This window comes from Mirounga angustirostris, unplaced genomic scaffold, assembly GCF_029215605.1.
Source record: "Mirounga angustirostris isolate CCGP_5_RB_7025 unplaced genomic scaffold, mMirAng1.0.hap1 SCAF_12, whole genome shotgun sequence".
In the NCBI taxonomy this organism is placed as follows: domain Eukaryota; kingdom Metazoa; phylum Chordata; class Mammalia; order Carnivora; family Phocidae; genus Mirounga; species Mirounga angustirostris.
The window spans coordinates 21,440,943-21,453,006 of record NW_026991720.1 but is presented as its reverse complement, the minus strand read 5'-3'; the positions used below and the strand labels follow the sequence as shown (position 1 = coordinate 21,453,006).

Here is a 12,064-nt window from a genome sequence, read left to right as displayed (position 1 = left end):
TAAGTGCTTCCCTGCAAAGGGTCACTCTCTACTAGAGAAACACACACATAACCAAAAAGCAATGTGATAAGCGCCCTAACCTTAACTATTCTGTGAGCCCGGTTTCCTCATTTGTGAAATTCCTCCGATTTTTGTGACTATTCAGTAATTCAATGCATATAAAGTTCTAAGCGCCCTGCCTGTCAGATCGTAAGAAAAACAAGACCAAGAAGACAAACCCTGCCTGCCTGATTTTAAAACCCATGTTCATTCTGCTTCATCACATTTCTAAAATAACTCTATTCTCTTCATACACTAAAAATTTACTTCCCTCCTGGATCCAAACAGTAGCCAGTAAATGAACAAACTGTGACTCACTACATATGTAGATGCAGCATAAATTCTAAGGATAAAAAAAAATCTTTTCTAGCCTTTTTTTTTCTTTTCTAGTTCTTTTTAATTATTTATGAATATTTGATTTATTTAGAAATAGTCCCCTATAATATATCTTACGAGTTGGGCATAATTAAAAGTGAAGTTCTTGATGTATTAAGAAGTAAAATGCGGTAGTGGACTATTTTCAATAACCAGGAAGTAAATTGTTTATCACTAGATGGCACTGTATTGGATAATTTTTTAAAAAAATTTTTAGCATGAGACCCACTTTATCAAGTTAAAAGAATACTTTCTTTTAACAGAAGAAGCTGAGATTATATTACTCCTGTCTTATTTCATGGCTTTAAAAATAAAGACGCGGTTTGATGGAAAAGAAAACAATGATAGGATCAAGTTAGATTTTATTTTTACACTATTGTGACGTCTTAAGTAACTATTCTGATATTTTCTATGCAGAAATAATTGTGACTGTCTGTCTTGTTTACCATCCAACAATAAGCACCAGAACGTGTGGTGGTTTGTACCGTAGCAAGCTGGTTAAGGTGGGATCCCCTCCCATAAGTGTCACTAGGTCAGAGGTGGCCGAAAAGGGGATTTATTGAGGTGTGAAAGGAGGAACTATACAGCAGTCACTGTCTGAAGCCCTGACTCTCTTCTTGTTTAGATGTGGTGACAGACATGGACGCTGGCAGGCTCCAGTTTGTCCTCACACCCCACTGGTTCATGGTTCAGCTTTTTTTCCCAAGTATCGGACCTGTTGACCAACAAGGGCCCCAGGCCCAATATCAGACACCTGGCAGGAGACACAGAGGTGGTATTCAAGAACTATGTAATGACTGACGGACCGATGGACCTTCAGTAAGCTGGGAACAGTGCTGAGAACGCTCTAAGCTCCTCTTCACACACTAGCTTCAATGTACTGATAATGTTCCATTAATTTATAGAATTATGTAACCTTTTACATGTACCAAGTATTACATAACTTTTTTTTAAAGAATAAGGCACATCACAGGGCAATCAGTGATATTAAGTATTTAGAGATATTAACATCAGTTGAGACCACAATGTCTGAGCAAAGTAGTCAGCTAAGAAATCCAACTCCACCTTTAGTAGTTTCACTCATTTTGCCAGAAAACCCTCAAACATTTATAACCACCTATCTTGAATAGTCAGCTGAACCCCTGAGTATGAGAGCCAGCCGCTGAGACGGCTCCTCGGCTGTTTTATTTTCAGTGCTGATAAACAAGATCTAGTGCTAGGATCCGTGATAGGCAGACATAACAGGCTCAATAACTGTATATTAAAAAAATTGATGAGTTGTCTTCATATTGCTAGTAGTCTGATTCAATGCCTTTAACATCTGAGTTATCACAAAGTAATACAAACAGAACATCAAAGAAAGTAAGAAATATAATTGCCAGTCCACTTTTGCAGATTAAAAAAAAACAAGATTGTGTTCTGTCCCCATCATTTCTTGTGTTTGCCTCTGGCAGTGCCTTCCAGGGTCATACAGTCTCAGTGACTTCCATCCGTGTAACTCCCCAAGTCGGGTCTCTAACATCAACCCTCCCGCAAAGTCATAATGCCCTGGGCCCATGGGGAAGCATCCTATTCATCCATGTGTGCTCTAATGGTTACAGAGGACTTCCCACGTTCTAAATTCTGTACAGCCACAACCTCTGTGGGCCTCCAGCACTCCTATGAGTTAGGGGCCGTTATGCAGATCCTGGTGTTGATATATACTAGCTGCTTAACCTTGGAAACCTTGGGAGAGACTGAGTAGCTTTTTCAAAGGTTATATATCTAGTACGTGTCAGCACCAGGATCTGAACCTATGCTGGGTCTGACTGCGGAACCCATCATTTGTCCCGTAGATCAGACAACTTGAGAAGGTCTGTCTCTGATGCATCTTAGCATCTACCTAAAGCACGCAGGACACGCTTGTATTTAGTATGTGCCAACAGTAACCTGTTGGCTAAATATATTCTGAGTGAGAAAGTTACCTGACATGTTGCCTGATAGCAAAGAATAATTTTTGCTCCAATTTAAACTAGAGAACACTCTACTTTCATAAAATTTAACAACAGTGCAGACAATAAAGACAAAAACCAGAGGATAACTAACCTCTGTACCTCAAACCTGTCCTGGTCTTTAGGATTCCAATACACGACAGGGCAATCACATAAAATGTCATAGTAGGTCCAGAACATTTTTTAAAAATATTTTATTTATTTGAGAGAGACAGACAGAGACAGAGAGAGCATGAACATTAAATGGACTCTCCTGGGGGCACCTGGGTGGCTCAGTAGGTTAAGTGTCTGACTCTTGGTTTCAGCTCAGGTCGTAATCTCAGGGTTGTGAGATCAAGCCCCACATCAGGCTCTGCACTCAGATTGGAGTTTGCTTGACATTCTCCCTCTGCTCCTCCCCCTGCCCTCTCTCTCTCAAATAAATAAATAAATAATCTTAAAAAAAAAAAAAAAAAAAGGACTCCTCTAGGCCTTCCGTGATTTTATTTTCCCTCTGGCCAGCAATTCCTTGGAGTCCGTCCTCTCTGTTAGGCCACCCTACCTCCATCCCAGGCGCAGGCTGCTCTCTCAAGTCCCGAGGTAGAGAGAGCAAGTCTGTTAGCCTCTGAGCCCCAGATCTAGTCCTTTTGGGTCAAAGCTTTCTCCTCAGTCACTGGATCCACCAGCTAACCACCTGGGGGTCCCCCTTCCAGAGACGTCCTTCTCCTTGAGCATATCCTCGGCCCCACAGCTATTCTGTGTAGCACGGGTTCTCAGTCCTTGCTAGAAGTCAGTTTTCACTACAACTCTGCCAGGCACCACCCACTCACCTGACTCAGCAAGAGTCACACACAAATTGCATACTTTAAAAATACCTTTGCTCTATATCTGGAGCATTGTTCTTTCCTTTACATTTGAATAAAACGATACAGTGTGAACATCTGATTATAGTTTAAGTCCCTAACTTGAGGCAGGCAAATGCGCTCTTTGTCCGTGACTTTTTACGATGAGAAAATTTTCACTACAGACTTTAATTAGTTGCTTTTAAATTTTATGCAGAGCTTTGATAGAAGAGATTCTGCAATTCCTAACCACCTGGATACAAAAACACTTAAGTGTTAACCACTGTCGGGGGTTGTGAAATTTCTAATTCTCTCAATCTTTAAGGAAAAATAAAAAACAAAATGGAGAGAAACAATATCTATTCTGGATGATTCGGTTTTATTTGCCTGAGAAAAAGAATTTAGGGTGTCTTACAGTTCTTCCAATTTACTCCTTGTTTTCATCATTACTTTAGAAGGTAATGTGATCTACTCTAATGGTCCCAGAGAACCACTTATCTTTTTCCAAGCTTCTACTGTAAGACTGAACCTGGCTTTTGATGCTCTTCCTTCTTTAAACTCATTCCAAAAAGGGGCTTCAGAGAATGAATTTCTAAAGTCAACACAAACTTCGGACTTTGGATCTCTCTAACAATCAATCTGTCACGGAATGCAGAAGAGACTCAAAAACTCAGGGGTGCTCCCAAAGCTTTCAAAGCAAAACAGTGAACGAAGATGCAGAGGTAAGTACAGCCTTCCAACAACACCAAAGCCCACTGGCTTACTTCCACGAAGGTTCCCAGTTCTGGAAATAATTGTTCTGTAAACGACCTTTTTTTTTTTTTTTTTTTTTTACTTTATCAGGATCATCCACTCCAACAATCTTGATATGTCACTGTCACTGCTTGGATCTTTAAAGAAAAATGTCTTTCACTGGTACGGGACAGAAGATTCAAGAATTCAGAGAAACATTAACAGGTTAAAAAAAAAAAAACCTTCAGCAAGGCAAGTATCAGATTGTGGCTTTTGGCTTCAAATACTGCAGTCCGATTACTTGAATAATATTTTGCTTCGTGAGATCCTTGAAAATGAAGAGTTACGTATTTTTCCTTTTTAAATTTTTCTCTTCTCCTATTTGTGATTAGGATTGAAACATAATTCAGTCAATAAAAGCATTTTTCCTTCAGAAACCTATGCTATAAATCTATCAACTTAGTGCTATAAACTGCCTCAGATAAATTCCAAGTTGGACAAATACACCAGACCAACGTTAAGTAAGTCACTACATGAACTCCATTAATTACACAAGTAATTCTCCACCTTTGGCAAATGCTTGATTCTGTTCTTAAAAGCTTAAATACAAAACAGGAACACTCGAGTGTTCCTGAGGAGCCTCGTACATTTGCTGGACACCAGGAAAACCTTAAAAAGCACATCTTCATTAAGTTCAAAGCAAAGAGACTAGACTCCTTCAGAACGGTACAGTATTTAGAGTACTACACAGAGAACTGAAGGGTCGTAAAAAGAGCACGGAGTCTGGTACCGGGATGGCCAGGATTTGAATCCTGGGTAGGTTACTTGCCTGCCAGCTGTGGGACCTTCCACAAGCTACTTTAAGCTTCCTGAAATCCCACTCCTTCAGCTTGTGGCATGAAAGGAACAGAGTTGTTGTGAAGACGGAATGGGTCAAATGAAGCATTTGCAACCAACACAGCCCATGACACCTGGTAAATGCGCCGGAGGTAATAAATGTGAACTCCTTTCTTCTGCCTCCCTTTCCCGTGAAAAACTGACGTGGCACAGCTTGAGACTTCACAATGGTTGTGGAAGAGTTGTGTTCTAGAAAACACGGTGTTTTCAAATCATATTTTAAGAATAGGAAAGAAAATTCAAATCGCACCAAGGGATTTGGTATTTAATGGACACAGAGTTGCAGCTGGGGATGATGAAAAGGTTCTGGAGATGGATGGTGGTGATGGATGCACAATAATGTGAATGTACTTAATGTTAACAGAACTGCACGTTTACAAGTGGTAAATTTTTTATGTTTAAAATAGTAGGCCTTAGGTGTACCTTACCACACACAAAGAATACAAAAAAACCTTACAATAGGGGCGCGCCTGGGTGGCTCAGTCAGTTAAGCGTCCACCTTCGGCTCAGGTCCTTATCCCAGGGTCCTGGGATCAAGTCTCACATCGGGCTCCTTGCTCAGCGGGGAGCCTGCTTTTCCCTCTGCCTGCCGCTCCCCCTGCTTGTGCTCTCTCTCTCTCCCCCTGACAAATAAATAAATAAAATCTTAAAAAAAAAAATGGGGCGCCTGTGTGGCTCAGTCATTAAACGTCTGCCTTTGGCTCAGGTCATGATCCCAGGGTCCTGGGATCGAGCCCCGCATCAGGCTCCCTGCTCGGCAGGAAGCCTGCTTCTCCCTCTCCCACTCCCCCTGCTTGTGTTCCTGCTCTCACTATCTCTCTCTGTCAAATAAAATCTTTAAATAAATAAAAAAACAAAAAAAATCTTACAATAATGCTTTTGAAAAAAATAATTATTTCATAAAATAATCATGTTGTAGTTCACTTGTTCCAGCTCCCAGGATAAAGAGAGTGCCATGGAAGAAAAGTCAGGTAACTCTACCATTTGGTAGAATAACTTGCTTTCCACTCTGGCCAGGCCCTCATTGCTGGGCAATATGCCATGACCCATCCCTGGTCATTTTTTTCTCCATTCCTGCAATTGCTGTTCCAAGCCTGTGTGGACACGTTCAGACCATCGCAGTATACTTACACTACCTTATCCTAAAATAAAGACCTTCCCACTGCCCTTTATCTGTAATCTACCTCCTGTATTAAATTGTTTTAAAAATAAAAAAAAAAGGTGGTCCAAATTCATTTTCCCTACCCATTAAGACCCACTGCACTTAGTCAGTGGAATGAAGTTTCTAATGCCAGTATTATAGTTTTTCTCATTGAGAGCGTCTGACCTGGTCAAACCCTCGGCCCCATTTTACTTCTCATCCCAACCTAACCTCTTGGTGGCATCTGATGTTGGCAAATTCCCTTTCTGAACCTGTTTTTAGATGGCCTTCTCCTGAGTATGCCCTTTAAGTGTCCCAGGTCCTTTGCTCGGCCTTCCCTCACTGCTCAGCTAGCTCCTCCTTTGTAATCACACCCTTTCACACGTGTGACTCCACACTCCCTATGTTTCGCTCCTAAACTTGAGAGTCACATTTCTAACAGTCCGCTAGTTACCATTTGGATGCCCCATTCTCAAATATCCAAACCCAAGCCCAAGGCTTCCTTTCTACTCTCCTCGTCAATGGCTAGACAATTAAAAAATCTACAACCACTGTCTATTCTTCCACGCATACAGCTCCAGTCAACAGATCTCACAAATCCCACCTCGCCACATCCTAGACCACACGTTCAATGCCTTCTCTCCACACCTCCACCACAACGCCTTAATCCAGGCCCTTCATCCCACGCATTGGGACTGCTGCACCTGTTTCTTTTTTTTTTTTTTTTTTTTTTATTTATTTGCGAGAGAGAGAATGAGAGACAGAGAGCATGAGAGAAAGGAGGGTCAGAGGGAGAGGCAGACTCCCTGCTGAGCAGGGAGCCCGATGCGGGACTCGATCCAGGGACTCCAGGATCATGACCTGAGCCGAAGGCAGTCACTTAACCAACTGAGCCACCCAGGCGCCCTTATGGTATCTTTCTTAAGTTCCTCCTGCCCTTTGAGGCTGAGCAGGAAGTACAAGAGTTGTTAAACACAAAAATTGATTTATTTGGTGTATTGCCTGATCCGTTCTCTCTGACAGACCATGGAAACAAGACCGTCTCCAATTAGGAAATAAATCATTCCAGTATGTCTTTGTAACTGCAAATGAATTAGCTTTTTTTTTTTTTAAGATTTTATTTATTTATTTGAGAGAGAGAATGAGAGAGAGAGAGAGCATGAGAGGGGATAGTGTCAGAGGGAGAAGCAGACTCCCTGCCGAGCAGGGAGCCCAATGCGGGACTCGATCCCGGGACTCCAGGACCATGACCTGAGCCGAAGGCAGTCGCCTAACCGACTGAGCCACCCAGGCGCCCAGCACCTGTTTCCTAACACCAATGTATTTGCTTTGGTTCTTCCCTTCCAGGGCAATTTTCACGCTGCTGCCAGGCATTTTTCTAAAATGTGAATCTGGGGGGTACCGGTGGGGGGGGCTCAATCAGTTAGGCGTCCGACTCCTGATCTCAGCTCAGGTCTTGATCTCACGGTCTTGAGTTTCAAGGCTTGTGTTGTGCTCCACACTAGTAATGGAGCCTACTTAAGAAAATAAATAAAATAAAATAAAATAAAATAAAACAAAAAAGTGCATCTGTGCCATTCTTCTGACTTTGCCGCCTTCACTGGCTCCCCACAGCCAACAGGGTAAGGGCTGGCTACACTAGCGTTACACACATGGCTCCTCCTGCTCCCACTTCCCGCCACGTTCCCATTCCCCAACTCCCAGGAATTTCAGAAAATATCCTCACACCTCTACAGCTTGGCACATGCTCCTCCTTTTGCACATGATGAGCAACTACATACTCAGAGACCCAAGCCAAATGCCAGTCTCCCCAGGACCTGCCCAGGCTGCATTAATGACACGCTTCCAGAGCAGCCTGCACCTGAGGCCTCTCCCGGGACACCCCCCACACAGCACCGCATGATTTGTTTCCTGCTCCCAGCCAACCCTGAAACCTTCTCGGCAGAGCACCCCTACATCAGGAACTCCAGCTTACTTATTTTTCAGTCCTCCCTGATTTCTGTAAGGCTCAGGTGGTCTATCTCTATGGTCACGGATCTCCCAACCATCAAAGCTCAGCGATGTCACCGCCACACTGACAGCCGGTGGTGAGTGTGTCTACTACAAGGCATGGGAAAATCATTCCTCTGTCCGTTCAACTACCACGTACTAGATGTGGGGATACACAGGTGAGTGAAACTTGACGCCTCCCACTAAGCAGCTCGCAGTCTAGTAAAGAAAACAAACACATCAACAGGCTTGCACACAACATGTTGCAGAAGCCGAGTGGTGGAGTGATTCCCAAGACGTCCTGGAGACGGAGGGGCATGGGGGAGGAGAATCAGCCCAGCCAGTGTTGGGCACTGGGAATGGAAGCAGCCACTGAAGGAAGCTTCCAGGGTTGGGCACTGGGAATGGAAGCAGCCACTGAAGGAAGCTTCCAGGACTGACGGCGCCTGAAGGGACTCTCAGAGAAGATAAGGGAAAGAGGAGGGGGTAGGATGGGTGGGAGACAGGAAAAGGAAACTCGACCAATTAACCACATTAACTTTTTGACAACTGCCCAAGCACAAGTACTAAGAATCACGACATACTGCAAATATATCCAGACCTTTAACTGTGAAGACAAACAACACAATCTTTGGTCTCTTGACACCCCCTTCTCACTCCCTTTTTTTTTTTTCTGACCCTCTCTCTCACTCCCACTGACACACAGGAAAAGCTTAATAGGTGTAATAAAATTCACAAGCGGCGCCTGGTTGGCTCAGTCGGTGGAGCCAGCGACTCTTGGTCTCGGGGTTGTGAGTTCGAGCCCCATGTTGGGTGTAGAGATTACTTAAAAATAAAATCTTTTTTTAAGATTTTATTTATTTATTTGAGAGAGAGAGAGAAAGAGAGAGCACAGAGGGAGAGCGAGAGGGAGAAGCAGGCTCCCCGCTGAGCAGAGAGCCCAATGCAGGACTCGATCCCAGGACCCTGAGATCATGACCTGAGCCAAAGGCAGATGCTTAACCGACTGAGCCACCCAGTCGCCCCAAAAATAAAATCTTAAAAAAAAGTCACGAAAGAACCTTCACAGCAGTGCTTCTCTGTTCGTGCCTCCAACAGCCACTTGTTACCCATGCTCCACGCCAGCATCTCTCAGACTCCCCTCACTCCTGCGACTTGAGCTCACCGTCCCCTGCCCCCTCTTCGCTCTCCCATGCTCACCTTCTATGCATTCTGCAGAGCCAGGCTGTATTACTCAATGCTGCCCTATTTATTCAAAGATGATGTGACTGAGAGCAATCTTATCTTTTTTGCTAAGTAGAACTTATCAATAATCTTTTTCTCGCAGCAAGAAAGTCTACTCTTTGATTTGAAATGATACTTATTATTGCTATTCTGTTTAGTTTCTTGAAGTCTTTAGTGAAACCAAAGTTTTTCTTAAAAGAAAAACAACACGATCAGAAAAAAATAAGAAAATAATAATCATCATATCATGTAACAGAGAAAACTCAGATTTCCTTTTTCTGGCTTTGTCAGTGTTTCATTACGCAATTTCTTGGTCTACTTAATCTCAAATCCTTATAGAAATCTTGAAATATACTACGTCATATGAAGTAACTCTATGAATATTTTCATGTTTTTGCTCCCTTTTACCAACACTTATTTTACTAATTTCAAAACTGACTGTACACATGGACAGACACATAACAAGGAACACTAAATCCTTTTCAATTTAGTACTGACATTTGTCAATTACTAATTTTAATCATATCTCATAGGCATTAACTGCATCTCCGCCAGTTCAGTTAACAAAACATGAGTAGTAGAATTGCTCTTAAAAGTTGGGGGGTAAGGGAGAGGAAAAGCGGGTGATCCTCAGTCTGGGAACTGATCCTGAAAGTCATACAAACCAGGGGAAGGAGAAGGAAGGGCAAGGAAGGGGGGGGGGGAGGGCACAGGTGAGAATAGTTAAAAGCAGGATGTGAAGCAAAAGGATGATAAAGTAAGCCGACTTCACTTACAGTTAAAAGAGTCTCTGAAAACAAGTGAGGTAAAATCCTCCTTCATCCCTCAGTCCAAGATCTGATGAGTACCATTCCAGGGAGGCTTGACGGTGCTAAAAGGAGGCAAGAAGGAGATAAGATCTCAAAATCTAAAGGCAAGCCAGCCACTCATCCTCCCACCTCGAGCACTTTTTAAAAAGTTAATCATCGAATTAAATGTTATAATCCAATTTCCAAAATTGTTCTACTCCACTTAAACTGCTGTCACCTCTAATAATCTCACAGGCAAATGCATTCATTTCAAACATCATTCTCTTCAGATTCTGCAACATCTGAAGCTCTTGATCCTCCACCTTTTTCGCTGCTGCCAGGAACACAGCTGGCTCACCTCTCGCTCTAATGCTGCAGATCCGGCTCCTCTTGCTGACCGTACTCCGAACCATGGCTCCCCCCAGGGCTGGGTCCCAATGCTCTGGCCTTTCTGTGTCCTCATCCCTTGAGAAATTCAACCATGACGTCTGCGGTGACAGATCGGAACTCTCCCCCTTCGGCTGGACGTCTCAACATGAGCCCTGGTTCTATCAACTCTCAACTGCTTAGGAATTTCCCCTTGAGTGTCTAAAACCAAACAAGTACCCTAATCCCCTTAAAACTGGCTTCTCTTTCCGGTTACTGCACCAGGTCTTTATGCAGCTCTGAAAGCCCTGGGGCCACCTTGACGCCCCCCATCCCCTCTCGGCCCTCGCATGTGTCCTGCTTCTCCCTCACCTGTGCCTTACTGCTGGATTACTTCACTCCCATCTACCCGGGATTCCTCCCTTTCTTCATCTTTGGTGCCGCGACCAATGAACCTTCCTCTAGACGCCGTGGTCTTTTTCCTTTTCAAAATCATGCCACTGCCCCTCTGTTCCCAACACAGGCTTTCAAGTGTGTTCCCAGGTTCTCCAACACTCCTCCCCTTGAAGCATGGAACCTAGCCCTGAATGTGGGCTGAATTTACTGGTTCACTTCTAAGGACTGCCAAGGAGGCAACAGTCCTTCCTGCTCCCAAATCCCACATGCACAGAAACTGCTAGAGATAATAAATGTTTACCGGCGCCCTAAGCCATGAACGTTAGGGGTAATTTGTTACACGGCAATAGATTACCAATTCAGGAGGCCTCTGCTTCTGAGTGGCTCAAATCCAAACCCTGGCCACTCAAGGCCTTCCACCAACCGCTCCCACTTTACTTCTGGATACAAACACACTGCTTCAGTCTGAGGCTGGTGATCTCACTGACCTCACGTGATACGGCAAAATCTTGCTTCTACTTTCGCCTGAGCAATGACCACTTGAAATGTCCTTGGTTCTCTCTACGAAACTACATTCAACACTTCCTTTTAGGTTCAATTCAAAGTCCACCATCAAAGGAATGTTTCTATTTTTTTAATGCATGTAAATAAACATATACCTATTTCCAAAACTGTATTTAAGTTATTTGAGGTAGAAATCTTAGCTTTGCTATCTTTATATTCTCCACATTAATGCACACATAGAACAGAACATTTTGTTTAGGGGCGCCTGGGTGGCTCAGTCAGTTAAGCATCTTGACCTCATCTCAGGTCTCGATCTCATGGTCGTGACTTCAAGCCCCATATTGGGCTCCACAGGTGTGGAAACTGCTTAAAAACAAACAAACAAACAAACAAACAAACAAAAAAACACCTTCTTTCAGTGCCTGGGTGGCTCAGTGGGTTAAACGTCTGTCTTGGGCTCAGGTCAGGATCCCAGGGTCCTGGAATGGAGCAGGGCGGTAGGCTCCCAGCTCAGCAGGGAATCTACTTCCCCCACTGCCTCTCTCCCTGCTCGTGCTCTCTCTCTCTCAAATAAATAAATACGATATATTTTTTAAAAAGACGTTTCTTATTTTGGCATAGAACAAGTCAACATCAAAAATGTCAAGTTGCTGTAAATTAATTTATAAATTTAATGCAATCCCCAACAATATAATTGTTGCAATACCAACAATTCTTTTTAATGAAGCTAGCAACTGAAACTGAACTTAATATTAAAAATACATGTGCAAGAACAGTCAGGAAAACACTAAAATGCTAGAG

The 12,064-nt window shown here is 43.3% G+C and overlaps 1 long non-coding RNA gene across 2 annotated transcripts in view; it reads right to left on the bottom strand.

Moving 5' to 3' along the window:
• The window catches only part of LOC123835300 (uncharacterized), a 220,842-nt gene that overhangs the window by 187,276 nt on the left and 21,502 nt on the right, over nt 1-12,064 (bottom strand). The window contains exons 4-5 of one of the 2 annotated variants that reach the window (XR_010406372.1): nt 10,356-11,626; nt 9,986-10,080 (exon numbers count right to left, since the gene is read on the bottom strand). This is a non-coding gene — a long non-coding RNA (uncharacterized LOC123835300). The remainder of the gene's footprint in view (nt 1-9,985; nt 10,081-10,355; nt 11,627-12,064) is intronic. The other variant, XR_010406373.1, reaches the window with a different exon arrangement.